General features: G+C 55.0%; 1 protein-coding gene across 1 annotated transcript in view; it reads right to left on the bottom strand.

Moving 5' to 3' along the window:
• SDK2 (sidekick cell adhesion molecule 2) overlaps positions 1-15,479 on the bottom strand; it is a 243,119-nt gene that overhangs the window by 113,190 nt on the left and 114,450 nt on the right.

Here is a 15,479-nt window from a genome sequence, read left to right as displayed (position 1 = left end):
CATTTATTGTAGTAGCTCTGCATTTCGGAACCCCTGACTGCGTGTGACGCTGTGCGATCATCGTTATTAGGTGTCCCCGCGCCCCGTTTCCCGCGTCAGCCCTGTGGCTTTTTTTTTTTATCTCGCCATTTGGCGCCCCACGGTGATTTTTAACATTCGCATCGCCTGATAAGCCTCAGGAAACGGGACCTTATGCGATGACCGTTATGATCGATCATTCGGCTCAGACGGGAGGGTCTACCGCATGCCAGGCACTGTGCCGGGCTCCGGGGCTCAGTGAGAACGACGACAGGAACAGCGAGGTCGTCATCTCACGGTACTGCGGAATCGTCAGCTCCCCGCGTTTGGAGGCAGACGCTGCCGCCGCTGCCATAGTCTGCTGAGGAACCCATCGTGCCCAGTGCCGCTTTCAGTCCACTCACGTCCTACGACAGGATGCCCTGAGGCAGCAGCGAGGACTTCCACGTCCGGCCCTCGGCATCTCTGAATGGCACGGAACAGAACGGAACAAGGACTTGCTCATGTTAGAGCCGGAACGACTTTGTGGCGCGGCCCCTTTAATTACCACAAAGGAAAATGGCTGATCAGTACTAGGGAGGGTGGGGCGGACGTGCCTAGGAAGCATTTACAGGGGGCAGGGGGCACCGGGTGGCACTGAGCTTGGTCACATGACGGTGTGAACCCTGTCAAGCTCTGTCCAGCCGGCCCGAGCATCCTGCTTGGCCATCCCGCTCCCTGACCCCTACCAGGCTCCTGATTTCCCCAGACCAGATGTTTGTGGGATTATTGAGTGTCGATAAGGGTAGAGGAGGCACCAGTCTTGCTGGGGCTTCCTCAGCTTGCCCAGGCAGGTCAGGTCAAGGGAAGCTGGGCAGAGGCCTCCCTGGCCATCTCGCAGTGCCTGGCAGGGCAAGGTGTGTGGCGGGACGCTCATGTCCTTCCTGGCCATACCTGGCTCAAGGTCAGAGCTGACGCTCTTTCTCTCTATCTGGGGCAAGGCTTCAGGTGTTGCTGTATTTCTCCTCTCTGAGTCCAAGGCTCAGGTGCCCAGGTGGGAAGGAAAGAGCCTGCTCCTCCAGCCCTCCCCTAGCTTCCCACTCTGGGCTACATCTCTCCCTTGGCCGCCCTGCCATCAAGGTCAAAAACACACACCAACGACGACTAATGCCCAGTGCTGAGCTGGGGGCTTTGGGGGCAAATGTAATGTGACACCATTCGCACCTTGAGAAACATATGACTGGTATAGCACAGGCCTTGCGACGTCACAGACCAGTAAAACTGCCCCTCCCCCAAACCTCTATCTACAGCTATATCTCTGTCCACACCCATATCTAGGGGGGTAGGTCGGAGTGGCTTACTTTAATTTGACCAACAAGGATACGAAACAACAAGAACAAAAAAATCTATCATGCAGATTTCACTGGATTTTTTTAAAGGACTTTTTCAACTCCCAAAGAGTAAAAGGGTTGGAGGGTTTTATATACTGAACGGATTTAACTCTATGGAAGCCCATCACGTTGCCCTGCTTTTTGTCACTGCCTAGCAGACTTGGCAGAACTGCATCCGGGTCATCCCCCACGACCAGGTCCCCGTGCCCGAGGATCCCACACGGCGCAGAGCTGCCGTCCCACTGGGCTGGTTCCTAATTCTTCGGCTGCCGTCCGTTCTCTCCTTCCGACTTTTTGTATCACACTCGGTGGCTGACACGTTGCCTTACACACGGTGGTGTTTGGCAAGCCTGGGCAGGCCGACCGCTTGCACAGCTCGAAAGCACCCCACTAAAGCACAGTGTCAAGGGGCCCCCAAGTCAAATCACCCTGCTTTGCTCTGCTTAAATCCCTCTGAGCTGAGGGCTGGCGGCAGAGGAGGGCTGTTGACTATATTTGATTTGCCGTGTGACCTTGGGCACGTTGCCTAATCTCTTCTGTGCCTCCATTTTCTCATGTATAAAACAGGAGTAATAATAATAACGGTAATAGTAGCAGCAGTAATAGTAGTAGTAGTAGTAATAATAATAATAATAATAATAATAATAATAATAATATAGAGGCCAGACACCTAATAATTAATGATAATAATAATAATATATAGGCCAGGCACCGTTCTAAACACTTTACCTATGATAACGCAGTTACTCCTCATTAACTACTCCGTGAAGTCAAACTTAATTTTATCCAAATTTGGCAGACAAAAAAGATGCACAGAGAGGTTGAGTAACTTCCCCAAGATCATACAGCCCGTAGGTGGCAGGGCTCCAGGAGGCTGCCCCAGATTTTGTGCTCTTAACCACCACATTGAAGTCCCTACTTGAAGGCACATTGGAGGGGGAAGTATCTGTGAAGTGCTTAGGACAGGGCCTGGCAAACATTCACGAAGAGTCATCAGCCACTGGGATTACTGATGTCATCTGTCTTGGGAGGAGGGGGCGTTGCCCTCAGTCCCCTCTCACAGACCCCTCCCCCGACACCGGGCCCAGCGCCCACTCCTCTAGGACAAGCCCTTGCCCAGCAGACCGGCCCGAGGAGAAGCGCCTGAGCTTCGGCTGCCCATGACAATTGGTGTCAGGAGCTGTGAGCATGGCTGCCCTGAGCCCCAGGACCCAGAGCCAACTCCCCTCTTGGCCTTTCTGCACATCTGCTCAGCCCCTGGGATGACCCCAGCTTCTCTGTGGCCCTATTCCCTGGCTTCGTCAGCTTGACCCACCTCCAATCTCTGCCTGTTCTCTTTAGGTTTCAAAGTTACCCTGGTGGTTGACTTCAGAGACACTTAGTGGGGAACCCAGGCCAGAACTGTGGTAACGAGGCCCGGGGGGCCCACTGGTGAGCTGCCACCTGCAAAAGGTGACTTGTGAGGCTGCCAGGTCAAGACACACTCAGGATGTGCAGTCTACTTCCCCCCTAAGTCTGGGCTGGCCTCCCACTGGCTTCCACTGATAGGGTGTGGCGGAACATTCCAGAGCCTAGATGTCAAGAGTCTTGCAACTTCTACACTCACCCTCTCGGACTCCCGTCCCGAGACCATCATTCACAAAGGGTGACAAAGCACAGGACGAGAGGTGTGGCACCCCAGTTGTCCCAGCCCAGCCCAGTGTGACTTCGTGAGTGGCCCAGGAGAGACCAGCAGAGAAAGTACGGATCTGGTCGTTTAAGCCACTAGGGTTTGGGGTGGTTTTCTGGGCAGCAATAGCTAATTGACCAGAGGCCGGGGCCAGGCTGGGCCTGCTCCTGTGGGTGGGCTTCCACACAGCATATGTTGTCTAGGGTTCAGGGTCAAGGAGCAGCTGTGCTGTGGGTTGACCTCCAGGGTCTGTGCCCCATCTCTTTGGGGGGGCTGTCTTTCTGGGTTACTATTCCTCGTTCTGCAGGGCGAAAGGCCTCTCCCTTCGCCAAGCCCTCTGGGGGCCTCCACCTGCCCGCCACTGGCACTGAGCCCAGGACTCTCTGGCGTCCCCCAGCCCCCAGGGGCTGCCAGGTGGAGCTGAAGTCTGTTTCCAATCACGCCCCCTCCTCCTCCTCCTCTGCCTCAGGGTCTTGGGCAGCTGCTGGGAGATGACCTCTCCCCTGGCTGGTGGAAATTCAGTCATAAGCACATCAGGGCTGAAAAGTCAGAGAGCCAAAAAGGGGGCAGTGGCAGAGACTCATCTTAGGGGACAAAGAAACTCAGCAAGACCACATTGAGAAATCCCACGAATGGGGCTCTGAGGGAGATGGGTGGGGAGGGGGAGTCAGGCACCAAGGCAATCGACTCCCCAGGCCTCTGTCTAGACCACGTGCTTGCCTGAGAGCATAACCGAGTCAAGGTCTCATTAGCTTCTGTGTCCTGGCTGAGAGCCATGAGGGGGCGGGGTGTGGGGAGACCTAGGGAGCGGGGAGAAAAAGCGATCCCCCGGGCAAGCTGAGGTCTCTGGTCCAGCTGTGTGGGGAGAAAGGAGAAACATCTCATCTCCATATATTGGAATATCCCAGGTAAAAAACATATGTGCTTCTGAGGGGGCCACCTCTCCCTGCCTCCCCAAGGACCTGGCCACGCCTGCCCGCCCACCCTACACCCTGTGCACCGGTTACCAGGGATTCAGGCCAAATTGGAACGTGTCAATCACAGGTGATGAACGCTCAAATCCTTCCTAATTTGCATAGTAAGTTTCCTTGTGGTTGAATAAAGAGCCTCAGTTCATCAGAGGACGGCTTTCCTTGAGAGCCTTTCACCAAAGCCAGGGCTTCCTGTGCGTGTTCCACTCCGCACCCTGGGGAGTCTGGGCGCCTTGCTGCCTGTCCCTAGGGCTTCTGGGAAAGTGGGAGGAGGTGACGGGGGAGAAGAGAAGGTACGGCTTGAGGAAGCACACCTGTGTATTCTAGACTGTTCCGTTCGGCGGGGTCAGCGGAGGGTCTGCTTCCCTTGCTCCACATCCCTTGCTTGTGCCCCTTTTATTTCCTGGACCTGTTTCTGCATCTGTGAAACGGGAAGCCTGGTGATGGCTTCGTGGACTCCTTGGGCTGCCCTGTGACAAGTAACCGAGGCAACGCTAACACCGTGCGTACCTGCGTGGTGGGTCACGCTGGGTGCCATACGTGGACCCGGAGCTGTGGGTGGACATGCTGAGCTGTGCCAACTGAGCATGTCAGCGGAAGCGAGGACACACGGGAGCTTCTGAGAGCCATCCTGCCCGCCCCAGCTTCAGGGGGACTCATGGCTCTGTGGACACGTGTTCCCTGCCCCACTCCCAAAGGGCCCGGATACCCAGGGGTGACGCTCTGACCCACGGGGAGATGACGCCGCCGAGAAAACTCAGTGGGCACCCAAAGGGAGAGAGGGTCGATCGGAGCGGCAGCCTCGATCTTGCGGAGTGTGTCCCGACACGGCATGTCCCCTCATAGTCTGAGATGCTCAACCCAATGAGGGAAATGTCACCAAATCAAACAGGCTCTTGAGCCTTGGCTTCCTGTCGTGCTAGAACGTCACTCAACTGGGCGGCCTGGTGCAGTCCAAGCCACAGTGGGTGGAGCCTCAGGGGCCTAGGTTTGAATTCCGGTGGCGACATTAGCTCACACCCCCCTCTGGGTTTCCCCTCAGAGCCGCCGTGTCCCAGTGGTAAGGAGGAGGGCTTGGCCTAGGGGCCCGCACAGCCATGCTGTGGCTGTGTGACTCCCTCAAGGCTCTGGGCGTGTGCCCCCACCCCCCGCTGCCCTTAGCTTGGTGACACCCACCATCCATCTCCGGCTTCCTTGGGAGGTAACAGCCCCTCCACTTCCTCCCCAAGCCAGGACACACTGATGAGAGTGTGAGGAAACAGGTTGCCATGGAAACTGAGGCAGCCAATATTTGAGAGACTTTTGCTCCTTTTTTCTTTCTTTCCCTGTACACTTTGAACTTATTTGTCTTAATTGACATAATTATTGCAACGTCAACCTGAGGCCCAGGGATCTAGCTGTGCCTCTCCCTGCCTGCTGCCCACCCTGATCCTCCGGGGCTCTCCACGCTGCCTCCCTCCCTCCCGTCCACCTCCCTCCCTCCCGTCCACCTCCCTTCTGGTTTCTCCTGTCACCAGCATATCCCAGAGCTGACGCTGGACCCCTCAGGTCCAGGAAGAACCTGTGCTAAAGCAAGGGGGGTCCTCCACCTCAGGGTGGGGGGAGCCCAGGCTTCAGGGCCCCAAGGCCATGTTGGGAGGCATCTGGGGGCAGCTGTGGGGACCAGGTTGGGGATGCTACAGGTAACCAAGACCCCGTGTTCTCCTCCAACGGCGGCCTCAGAGATGCTTTCAGCGGGAACACCCGGAGGAGATGGGAGCACGTGATTCACACCTCGGGGAGCCGCAGCCTTCCACTCTAGAACAAGCCCTTGCCCAGCCTCTCGGTCTCTCCAAACCTCCGTCTTGTTTTGTGCAATGAAGCTGTTACACCTGCCCTGCTCATCTCACGGCAAGGACCAAATGAAGCATCGACAAAAGCAACTCCATAAAACTCGATGAAGTATCGTCTACCGGGATTGTCGTGAAAAGACAAAGGGGGACAGGACAGAAAAGACCCCAAGAGGAGATGGAGGGGCCGGCCATCCCCACCCTCACTTCCTCCCAAGCCGCACCCCTGACCCTAGCACGGCAGGTTGTCGGCAGGCAGGGGGCCCGTCTGGTTCCAGCTAGGAGAGTCTGGAGTGAAGCGTAGGGGGCACCAGCACCTCACTCTAGAAAACTAGTTTTTGATGGGGGTGACGTGGCCCCTTCTCCCCTGTCCAGGGCACATCTGGCAATGTCTGGAGACATTTTTGTTTGTCACATTTTGGGGAAGGGGCTATTGGCATGTGGTGGGCAGAGGCCAGGGATGCTGCTAAACACCTTGTGATGCGCAGGGCAATCCCTTCCCCAAAGAACCACCTACCCCGCGTTAGTAGCGCCCAGGACGTGAAACCCTGCTCTGGCCCTTGTGTTCTTCATGGTGGCACAGGGTGCTGTCTGAGGGTTCCTTGGACTCCAGGACCACCCCACTGTTAGAGACGCCCCCGTGTGTGCAGACGGGGATCCCCCCTCCCTTCTGGATCCTCAGGAGCGAGAGGGGCGCCTCTGGGCCAGGGGAAGGAAAGCTCGCCTGGCTGGGGGCCTCTTGCTCCTCCCGGCCCACCTCCCCCACCCCTCCCTGAGGATTCCCACATTTCTAAACTCGTTAACTTTTAATTACTACCTTCCCTCTGCCTGAGTACACTGGCTCCGTGCCACGTACATCTCTATTAAAATTCAATTTGTGCCCATCATAACTAATTCCTGCACTTTAGCTCTCTCACGGGCAGCCTTCAATTTTCAGACAAGATGTCCAAACTCAGGGCCGGATTGGAGTAAATCTCCGAAGAGGCTGGGAACGAGCAGATGGGATAGGGTTCATTGAGGAAGAAGAGCCTAGAATTCTCAGGAGGGCATGAGACCATGGCCGGAAAGAACGAGGCGGCCATAGCCTGCCCACTGGGAGGAGGGCAGGCTGTATTTAATGGGTGGCTGTCAGGCTACCTTTCCATTTACGGAAACGCCGATGACCAGACACCCTTCTGCACGCTCGATCTCATGTGACACTCGCAACCCTGGGAGGAAGCTACTAGTTTAATTCTTCCCATTGAACAGACCCGGCAACTGAGGCAGGAAATAAGCAACACGCCTACAGGCACACGGTGAGTCAGGTCATGAATGGGATGCATATGGGGCGCTGGATCATGGATGACCAGGTAGCAGAGGTGTGTTCAGGGCAGTGCAGGTGGAGGACACAGGTGAGCAAAAGCGTGGCGGTGTTAAATAGCAGAGATCACTGCTAAATTTCTCATTCGATCCGCGAGCAAAGGGGGTCAGCGAGAGAGGAGGCCGGAAAGGAGGGTAGGACCAAGTTACACAGGGTCGTGAGCTCCCTTGACCAAAATCCTCTAAAGATGGCCCACCCCCTGCAGGCTGCCGCCCAGAATATTCTCCCTGGCATTCTCTGCCCTCCCGCTGCCCTCTCGGGCCGGCTGCTGCCCCCGCCCCTTCTAGGGTGTCGCTGTGCATCGGCCGGGCCACCACGTCACGCCCATCCCTGCCCCCGCATCTTCCTGTCTCTTTTGCCTGTGAGGAATCCGTAAGCTCACTGCCTCCCATCTCTGCCCTCCGCTCCCTCCTCCAGACGCTCGTTCTCACTGTCCCAGACGTCACCGGACATATATGTCCCTAAGTCTAGCCGACAGTTTAGCATCCAGCAGCGGTGACACAGCCGGCCACTCGATCCTTCTCTAATACCCTCTAGCCCTCTGCGGCACCCCAATCTCCAGGTTTCCCCCTCCACCTTGGCCTCGTGGCTTCGTTCTTCCGAGCTGGCTTCCGCCTCCCTCACTTGTCAACCCTCTGGGACCCTAGAGCTCTTGCTGATGGTGCTGTGCCCGTTCTCTGCCCATTGCCATCATGTCATTGTCACCTGGACATGGATGACTCCTAAGTCAAGATCTTCAGCTCCGGCTTTCCTTCTCAGTTCCAGGCGTGAACATCAACGTGTCTACTGAACGTCTATCTCTACCTGCTGTCTCGCCAAGGTCACATCCAAATCCCAAGTCCAGCGGATCATCAGGTCTTGTCAATTCTACCTCCTAAATATATCTCAGACCCATCCATTCCTCCCATCGCCATCTCCCCAAGATGGCCCAAGCCATCGCCCCTTTCCACCACGCCTGACCGACCCGGCTCCCAGCTGCTTTCTGCCGCCCACTTTCCACCCAGCTGCTCGGCTAGATATTTTATAAACGTACGTCTGATCACGGCCTTTCCCGGTGAGAAACCATCCAAGCGCTCCGCGTAGCTTTCGGCACGAGATAAGATGGCCGACAAGCCCCCACTTAGCCGCCCCGTCCACCTCTCCAGTGTCCCCCACCCCCCGCGACTTCTTGGCCATCTCTCAGCCCTTCCGGCCTCAACATCTGCACACGGGGTTCCCTCACCATCCTCCTTCGCTACCTGGAGTCCTGGCTAACTGCATTCATTCTCCAGCCCCACGGGGGTCTTCTTTGACCTCCGCTTTCCCTGATCAAGACTAGAATCCATGAACAACTTGCAGAATTGCTGAATTCTGCTTCCTCTCTCTGGACTCCATGAGGAATTTAGCACTGCCTCACCAGCGCCCAGGGTCTGCGTGCCAGGAGGGCCACCCCCGTTCCCTGCCAGTCCACACCCAATGGCTCTTCCTTGCCATCCCTGTTCCCCATCTTCCAGAGGCCGCCCCGAACTTCTCTAGGGCCCTGGCGGCCTCTACTGCCTGCTGTCGCTCCTGAGCCCGAGCGCTGGCCGGCTGCGAGTGTGCATCTTACTCCTCAGCTGGCACAAATGTTTCCCGCGGGCAGTGGCGTGGGCAGCGCTGGCCCCGGCTCTCTGTCCCCTGGCTCGGCTCTCTGCCGGGCAGGCCGAAAGTCCCAGGTCTCCACCTGGTGACCAAGCAAACGTCAGCATCTCCTGACGCGGCCGCATCAGGCTTCGGGGGAGGAGGCCTGATGCTGGTCTTAGTTCTATGACTTTGGGCCTTGAGTAGGGAACAGGCTCCCGGAGCTTCACCTTCCTCTCTGTGCGGACGCGGCCCCCGCGGGAGATGCTGGTGTGCAGGGGCTGAGAACGAGAGCCTAACTGTCAGCGGCCGGCGTGGGCCTGGCACCGCGGAGGTGGCTAGAGTGTTCGTTATCACGAGTTAACACACGCGAAGCACTTAGAACGGGCCGGGGCCATGTCTGCGTGTTACCTGCAAAGGGTTCTCCTGCAGTGCTTTAGAAGGCTGGCTGGGCCATCCCCAGGAAGCTGGGCTCTGGCAGTGCCACTGTCCTGGGAAAGGACAAGCATGGTTACGCGGTACGGAGCAGGGGGAGAGGCACACGCCTGGGGCCTGACAGATCCTGGGTAGAACCTGACTCTCCAGCTATGGCTGTGTGGCCTCGGGCAAGCTGCTGAACCTCTCTGAGCTGTGATTTCTAGCTATGAGGCAGAGATAATAATAGTACCAACCTCCCAGAGCTGGTGCTGGTGACAGCTTGGCTCGGTTCCCGGTACTCACACAGCACGCGCTCCAGTGCCCTCTGGGAAGCGGGCCAGCCTCCGCGTCCCTGGCCTCTGCTGCCTGCTCTCACGTCTACTCACCTCTAAAGGAAGGCCAGGGGATAATCGAGAGACAAAGCAGCTGTCCTGGGGAGCTTGTCTTCATCCTCATCTTTGAAGAATTTCAAAGGCTGCAGCATCTCCGTATGTGTCCCCTGCTTTGCGACCCTCACCACGGCAGTCGCACACGTGGGTCTCTGCCTCCACAGGCCAGGGCTTTCTTCCCCGCACCACTGAGCCTGTGACGGGCACCTGAGGACCCAGCCTGGCTCACCTGGTCTTCCCTTCCACACACCTGCTCTTCTCCATGACAACCAGGGGCCATCTGGGAACCCGGGATGCAGGACCTGGCCTCAGCTGGTCTCACACCCTCACACTGTTGCCCCTCGGACAGTCTGAGGACCCTGGCCCTTTGCCTCCTGGGCTAGAAGAATGAAACACAGTGACGGCGGGGCCGGGGGGGAACTGTGTGAACCTGTGCAGAAAGGACTGGACACGCTCAGGTCAGACACACACCTCTTGGATCTGCCACTTGCTCTCTATGTGACCTCAGGCAAGTCCCGGAACTTCTCCGAGCTTCAGGGTCCTTGTTTGCCATATGAGGGCAGCACCCCCTAGTCTGCTGTGAGATGATGTATGGACATCCCTGGCACCCAGGGAACCTTCATAAACCTTTGGGCGTGTGCCCTGCTTAGATGAGATCCCCGGCTGGGGATTCCGTGTGTGTGTGTGTGTGTGTGTGTGTGTGAGAGATCTGTCTAGCTGATTTGTTTTCTTATTTAATTTTAAGTGCGAGGATAATTATGGGAGAAGGCATCATCGGGTGGGACAAAATAATCTGGGTGATGACTGGATGAAGATGCCCTATGATCTTCTTAGGAGAAGATCATAGGGCATCTTCCCTCCCTCCTCCTCCACTGCCACTGCCCCGCCTGCCCATTCTTGAGCTGGTGGGACGGTCCCCAGGCTTGCAGTCCTGACTGAGGCCGAGGGTCCCTGGAGTAGGGGTGGGGGGTGGGGGTAGGGAGCCGAGGGGAGGGAGCGTGGGCTTGTAGTCTGACGAAAGAGGTTCCAGAGGCTACATGAGAGGCTGGAAAGGGGGGTAACTCTCTTTGTGAGTCACCATGCCACAGCGTCAGGAAGTTGCACACACACGTCTGCATGCTTTGCACACACGCTCACAACCATTAAACACGCATGCAAGGCTGTGAAGGAATCGGATGCACGCACACGCGTACACGCACACACACACTCTAACAAAGATATTAGACCTTACACAACCAACTGGGTGTTGTGTTCAACGCCCCCGCCCCCGCCCCACATACCCCAAACACACAGTGATAGTCACTGCGAGGCTGTGTGCCTCTCCCACTAGTAGGGGTGGGAGGTGGGTCCGATGCCCAGACCTTTGGGAGGGTCTTCCTAGGCAGTATCCCACCCACACGGGAAAAGAGATCTCGTTTTTTTAGAATTAAATTTTGCTTTGTACCCGAGTGGTACCCCCAACCGTTATACGCTACTTTATTTCCCAAACTGGGAATTCAAGGCTGGTTTCAAGTTAGATAAGACTTGTCACCAAAAAGAGGCTCTCACAGCCCTTGACAAGAGGCGTTCTAAAAAGGGTCCTGGATGGCAGCAGTGTCATTGGAATAGGTGTACAGAGCCCCCACGGCCACTCGTGAGGAGATGTGCTCGCTTGCACGTGAGATCTGGTGGGTTTATTACCAGATCTGTCCCCATTCTTCTAGATGGACATCTCGTATCATACTAACAGGCATCGCTTATTTCACGCTGTTGCACTGGGAGCTGGGCTTGTCTCAGAGAATCTCATTTAATCCTCACTATAACGCTCTCACGGAGACATTGCTGTGCCTAATTCCAAGACAGGAAAACAGAGGCAGGCGGCTGAGTCATCCTGCCCAAAGTCACCGAGCTAGTCAGTGGCAGCAGCCCAACTATACTCAGGGGGTCCACGCTCCAAAATCCACGCTATTTCCACTCTGCCCCCAACGGATGGATGTGAACTCACAAACTCGCCACAGTCACTCACGCTCAGAAGGATGCGGGGGCTTTCCTTCACACACACACACAAGCACACCCCATTCTGTTACAGATCCCACTGCAAATAAAGACCGTCAGAGACTGGACGTGAATGCAAACTTCTTCCTCGTCAACAGGTTGGGAAACGTTGTTAAATTGGTGGCAGCATTTCCAATCTTATTTTCTCTCTGCTTGCTGAGTGAATTCAGCCATCTCTCCGCCTGAAAATTGGATATTGTCACCAGACCTAAAGCCTGGGGTTTGCAAAAGGCAACGAAGTCCTCCACCGCAAGCAGTTGTTGGAGAATCATGGGACGAGAAGCTGGCCAACCTCCTACGTAATGCAGTTTTCAGGATGCATTTATTTAAAAGCTGAATCTGGAACATTTTTGTAGAGCCAAAAAGTGAGACAGTGCTGGAAATGCAAGAGGGACGTGTCAAAAGGACCCAGAATCCAGGTGGAAGAAGCTCTACTAGCCAAGTTGGGGTGACTATGAGAGTCAAGGTGAATAATGACAGGGATGGATTAAAACACAGTGAATAGGAAAGAATTATCCATGAGCTCACACTGATGCTAAATTATTTTCAGGGGATGAGAAAGCAAAGACCTTTTTTTAAACAGAGGAATGCCAACTAAAACGAGCAAAAGGAATGACAGAAATAGAAAATATGCTTATCACAACCACCACAGTAATAACTGATTCAGGTAAGACTCATCAGTGGATACCGAACAGTGGGCGGGAGATTCCTAGAGAAGAAAATATTCACACAGTCTCAAGTTACCATAGGAAGGGGAGACTATATCTCAGTGCCTTGACAATGCAGAAACCCGGTGCACATTACCTTGACCAGTTGGTCAAATCTACCGTCGCCAATAATGGGGCGAAATGCCATTGGGTGCCTTCAGGTATGAAACACTGAAAAGGATGCACATCTATGTAACATTCTTGCCAAAAAGGGTCAATATGAGTGCAATTATGAGGTTATAACTACACAAATCCATATTGGGGGACATACTGCAAATCTGGCTGAACCCTCGAAAATATTAATACTCTGAAAGATAGGAAAAAAACAGTGAGGGATAGTTCTAGATTTAAGGAGTCTAAAGGCTAAGAATTATGACAACTAAATTCAGTGCGTGGTCCTTGATTAGATTCCGTATTGAACAACAACAATAACACCAAAAATAGCCACAAAGGACATAATCGGGACAAATGGAGAGATCTGAATACGAACTGTGAAATTTCCCGAGCGTGAAAACTGCATTGTGGTTCTGTAGAAGAATGCCTTGTTCTTACCAAAGTCTACGTCTGGGCGACGTGACACGATGTCCGCAACTGATTCTTAAATAACTCAGCGAAAATGGGCACGCATGTATGTGTGTACGCAGAGTATGGGAATGCAGACGCAAACTACTGACACCTGAGGAATGGTAAAATGTATACAGGTCTTTTCGGGACTATCCTTATAATTTTTCTAAGATTTGAACATTTTCGAAATTGAAGAAAAATAAGGAAGCAAAAGCACCTGCTGTGAGCCAGACCCTCATCGGGTCAGGGTGAGGTAAACACGATGGCTTCTGTCCGTCCCATTGCCCTTTTCCCTTCTGCCGCTCTCACCCTCCTTCCCACTGTGAGGCTCTAGGGTGGGGGCTGCCTATGGCCTGGAGTAGACACCAGAAAGAGGCTCCTCCATTCTGCTGCCCACTGGGATTGGCCAGAGATGATCTGAGCTGGGCCAATCAGAATCCTTCCCTGGGACTTTTTATGTGAAACTTCCAGGGAAGTTCCCTTGCCTCTGAAACCATTTGGTTGTAAGCCTGTGATTCTTGAACTTCTCAGTGTCACGCACCACATGAGAATAAAGTTGGAACCCAGAAGTGGGCACAGCTGAGCAGCCTGGAAGAGAGAGGGCCCGGCAATTCCAAGTTCCTGGTTCTAAGTCCTGAGGTCCCTGGAACCACCATGGCTCCTGAAACTCTGACCTCGGTTTTGTGGTCAACTCCCAGTGTCCTATGTAAATAATTAGAAGGTGAGGCCTAATAGGATGCATTATGGGTAGTCACAAGGGTAGAGAGAGGCAGAAATGTGTGTGGGAGGGAGGAGGGAGAGAGAGAGAGAGAAAGACGGAGAGAGAGAGAGAGAGACAGAGACAGAGACAGAGACAGAGACAGAGACAGAGAGATTTAGTGAGAACACACTTGTGAACCATCAGGAAGGACTTCTGAAAGAGGTGAGGCCTTGCAGAAGAAATGGGGTTCCGAAAGGGGCAATATTCCAAGGGGAGGGGACAGGACGGTTTGGACAAAGGCGGGGAACAGGGCCCGTGCAGGGAACTGAGTTGCGATGGCCTGATGTGGTGGCAGCGTGTTCCCTCAGATGTGAACAGCAGAGGCGAGGCGGATGCCAGCAGGTGCAGACCGCGACGGTTCTGAAGGCCACACCGAGGAGTGCGGAGCTCTCCCTGTGGGTCCAGCACGTCTGGATTAGAGGAAAACCCTGGCTGACCTGCCCTTGGGCACGCGGCTGCCACCATGCTGTAACAGCTAGCCTTCTTGGTGGGGAGGAGGAAGAGGAATGAGTCCCCCAAGCGGAAGCTTGTTTGTGCCCCCGAATAGCTCCCACCCGAGCGAGCTCTGATACGGCACATCCGCCTTCTCCCTTCTACTTTGTTTTCTGGAACTTGCAGAGGACGGTGAGCAGGAAGATGCTTGGGGCGTGCGTTAAGGAAGCTTGGTGAAGGGTAAAGACCTCCAGCCCTGGAGTCAGACCGCTTCTACTTGAAGCCCGTCTCCACAAGCTGATCGTGAGCGAGCCTCAGTTTGCTCCCGTGTAGAACGGGGCCAATAATGGACCCTACTCATAGGATTGTTGGCCGGATTACACGGGATGATTGCGGAGGGCACACTGTAACGCCTGCCATATAATAAATTCTTTTTCGTCGCTAGCGATTACTATTACCGTCATCAACAGCTGGACCCTGACCATGACCTGGATGCCTCCACAGACAGAAAGCTGGCTGTTTTCCAAAGGAAGCCCATTTCACTGTTGGGCCACAGTCTGACTGACCTGTGGGCTGAGCTAGAATCTGCTTCTGTGCAGTGTCCACCCTTGTGTCCTTGCTGTTGCAAGGCGCCAAGGGAGTGGCTGTGAGCCCGATAAAGAACCAGCTCTCCATTCCTAGATCCTGCCTCCAGCTCCCTGCCAGCGGAAGTCAAGGGCAGTGATGGGAGGCCCCGGCACCAGCGACACCCACGGTGGTGTGGCATCCCGTGAGCCCTTGGTGTTCCCAGTCGAGCATGTGCACCATCCAGCAGCGTGCAGGGGCTCTTCACGGATCCTGTCGAACTCTCCAGGACTGCCAGGCAGCAGTCATGGGTGGCTCTGGGCCCTCAACTTAAAACTGACGCAGGGGCTGCTCAGGGAGGCCCCACGTTCTCTTCGTGGGCTCTGACCTCCTGCCTCTTTTGCCAAAGTAGCCACACCCACCAGCCAATCCAGTCTAGGGTCCAGGCAGAAGGAACCTGGGAGTGAAGGTCACCCCAAACTCTGCTCTGCCTGCTTTGTAAAGAAAAGGATGGTTCCTTTACGGGAAGGTCAGATCCTCAAGCAATTAAACCCCCTCTTCTCATTTGCATTCCTGTCCCTGGAGCAGATTTGTATCAACATCCCCAGGGCAAGACAATCTTGTTTCCCCAACAAAACAGATTATGCACATCAGGCCGAGGATTAATCACCATCCACAGGGTTGGGAGCCAATAAAAAGGGCCCAGATGGGAGGACAGGAGCCAGAGGGAGGGCCAGAGGGAGCTCTGCAGGCCAGCTGGGCTGAGGGAGTAGCTGCTTCCCACTGTGCTTCTAGC

This window comes from Pteropus medius, unplaced genomic scaffold (genome assembly GCF_902729225.1).
Source record: "Pteropus medius unplaced genomic scaffold, Ma_sr-lr_union100, whole genome shotgun sequence".
Lineage (NCBI taxonomy): Eukaryota > Metazoa > Chordata > Mammalia > Chiroptera > Pteropodidae > Pteropus > Pteropus medius.
This window is presented reverse-complemented; position numbering and strand designations above follow the sequence as displayed.